Raw genomic sequence first — 2,500 nt, forward strand, 5'->3', positions numbered from 1 at the left:
CCCTCCCTCTCTCTCTCTCTCTCTCTCTCTCTCTCTCTCTCTCTCTCTCTCTCTCTCTCTCTCTCTCTCAAGAGAGAGTTGATACCGTATTAACTATGCCCCTTTTTATGGAAATACCGACAGGACATTTCTTTTCAACTGTAAACAAATGAGTACAAGGTTAATAAATAATCCATAAATCGGTCTGCACTTCTTTTTTGAGCTGCCATGGTGGAGTTTTCGTAAAAATATATTGGGTTTCATTCTCGCTATGGAAGAAAGCTCTTACCCGGCCAATACCATTTATACGCATCGTCCGAGTACAGTAACGACATTTTTTTTTTATCGGATTTATATTAGAACTTAATACACTTTACAAGATTTATCTTTAAATTCATAGTAGTCATTGCTGTTTACATGTTCAAACTTTATATACACATATTCTATTGACAGTATACTAAATTTAAGAAATTAATTGAGACCGTGTGTTTGAGAAAAGTTTATTATCTTTTTTAGAGATATTCCTAATCACTCTATCAGAAACGAAAATAATCTTTGTGTTCATGGTTTACTTCTGTGATTTCTGGATACAGAATGATCTAGAAATATATCTAACACATTTCCACTGTAAAATATAAGCATGGCTAGGCTTCTCTGGTAAAAAGAATAAGCATTAAAGGGAAGGTCATGTCTACGGAAAGTAATTTTGGCAATGTTAGTGGGGTTCTTACGATGTGATGACCTCTAGGAGGAATGAATTGTACTGATACCGCACTACAGTCCGTGAGACAGGCGAGTAAGTCTTCTCCACAATCTGACCAATTTTTGTTATAGATAGGGCAATTTGCTGGGGAGATAGAAACAGTTCCGGTGCAAGTATTGAGGGTTAGTTGGGGTTCTGCAGGGATGGGGTTACCATATAGATAAGTTAGATTTGATGATGCTATTGTTTGGTTTTCACATGTTACTGTGACGAGACGGATGCGGTCGGGTCGGCCACGGAAAAAAAAACTTAGCCTACTTGTTTTTGGAGACATTGCTGGAAAAGAAGGGTTAATGGTTAATGGTTAATGGTTAAAAGCAAAATAAATGTGCTAAACATCTAAGGTCATAGAGCACTATAGTTAATGTTAGTGAAGGATGGTTGGGTTAGTGATTAGTTGTTAAAACTGGGTTAAGGAATTGGTGAGTGAATGGGTTAGGGTCGGATGAGGTAATGTAAAGGGGTTAGATCAAGTGAAGGATATATATGCGTTTGAGGAAGGAAAACAGGTTGTCAAAGCAGAAAGTGTAAGATTCTGTAAGGATGTCTGATAAGTTGGGATGTCTATGTAAGGAGGACGTGGGCATGACAATAGAATATGTGGGACTGAAAGAGGAACATTCGGAAACCGCGAATGTTCCAATGAAGGATAGTTATACTACCGTTGATTTACTGGCAAAGATTGCAGTGCGTGTTGGAGAATTTGAAGGGGAAGGTGCTAGAGGGTGCGATATGAGGTTGGGGAGGTGGTGTTGTATCAGGAGGGGTGTCGGGAGGTAGAGGGTCTGGGGAAGAGGGTACTTGTGACATGAGGGTTTCATGTGTGTATCCAGGAGGGAGTGGAAGGGATAGAGGGGATAGTGGGAGGGTTAATATAGGTGGGGTTGGAGTCAGGGGGAATGGGTTTTATTGGGATGGGGTACGAGGATTAGGTGTAGGGAGAATATGAGTAGGAGGAGGATGGATATCGGCAGTCACTTTGAGTGTGGAGGGAGCGGGAGTTGTAGAATTTGAAGGTGGATGAGTATTAGTTTGGGACTCGATTATGTAGTTCTGGATGGAGTTGGTTGGGGAGTTTTGTGAGATAAAGGTTTTCTTGTGAGGGGGGGAAGAGAGGTCTGGTGTCTGAAAAATAGGGGCAAAGGAAGGTGGAGGTGATTGTGAGGTAGGGGAAGAGAGGGTGGAACGTTTATTCTGTCTGCTGCGGGTAGTACGGGGAGGGAGAGGGGAAGGTGTTGGGGCTGTAGTAGAGATTGGGGTGTCTGGATTTAGGATAGCAAAAGAATTTGATTGGGTAGAGATTGGAGTGTCTGGGTTTAGGATGGCAAAAGAATTTGACTGGGGGAGGTAGGAGGTAGAAGAGGGGAAGTTAGATGGAGGGGGGTTGGATTTAGGAGAAGGTGTAGGAGCTTGGGAGGTAGGGGGATTGGCAGAGTGAGCGACATTACTGGAGTAGGGGGTAAGAGAAAAGCCTCGTCGACGTGCTTCCTGTCTGGCTTCACGTAGAGTGAGTCCAAGTCTGAATCTGAGAGTTGCTACCTCAGACTCAAATTTGTAGGTGGGGCAGCCTCTATAAAATACATTATGGGGGCCGCCACAGTTTGCACATGTGCGTGATTGTGCAGAGCAATTTGATCAAGTATGGCCAGGTTGGGCACATAGAGGGCATCTGGCTGTGGGAACGGCAATGTTTGGCAGGATGTCCTAAATGCCAACAATTTTGGCACTGACGAGGAGGAGGTTGGTATAGTCGGACAG

At 43.2% G+C, this 2,500-nt stretch overlaps 1 protein-coding gene across 1 annotated transcript in view; it reads left to right on the plus strand.

The window, feature by feature from the left end:
- The window catches only part of LOC125036518 (4-coumarate--CoA ligase 1-like), a 27,962-nt gene extending 27,777 nt beyond the window's left edge, over positions 1-185 (plus strand). Inside the window, exon 10 of the mRNA XM_047629169.1 lies at positions 1-185. This exon is cut by the window's left edge and continues 543 nt beyond it. The gene's annotated coding sequence lies outside the window, so the exon portion shown is untranslated.
- Positions 186-2,500: the final 2,315 nt, after the last annotated feature.

This window comes from Penaeus chinensis, chromosome 2 (assembly GCF_019202785.1).
Source record: "Penaeus chinensis breed Huanghai No. 1 chromosome 2, ASM1920278v2, whole genome shotgun sequence".
NCBI classification, from domain to species: Eukaryota; Metazoa; Arthropoda; class Malacostraca; order Decapoda; family Penaeidae; genus Penaeus; species Penaeus chinensis.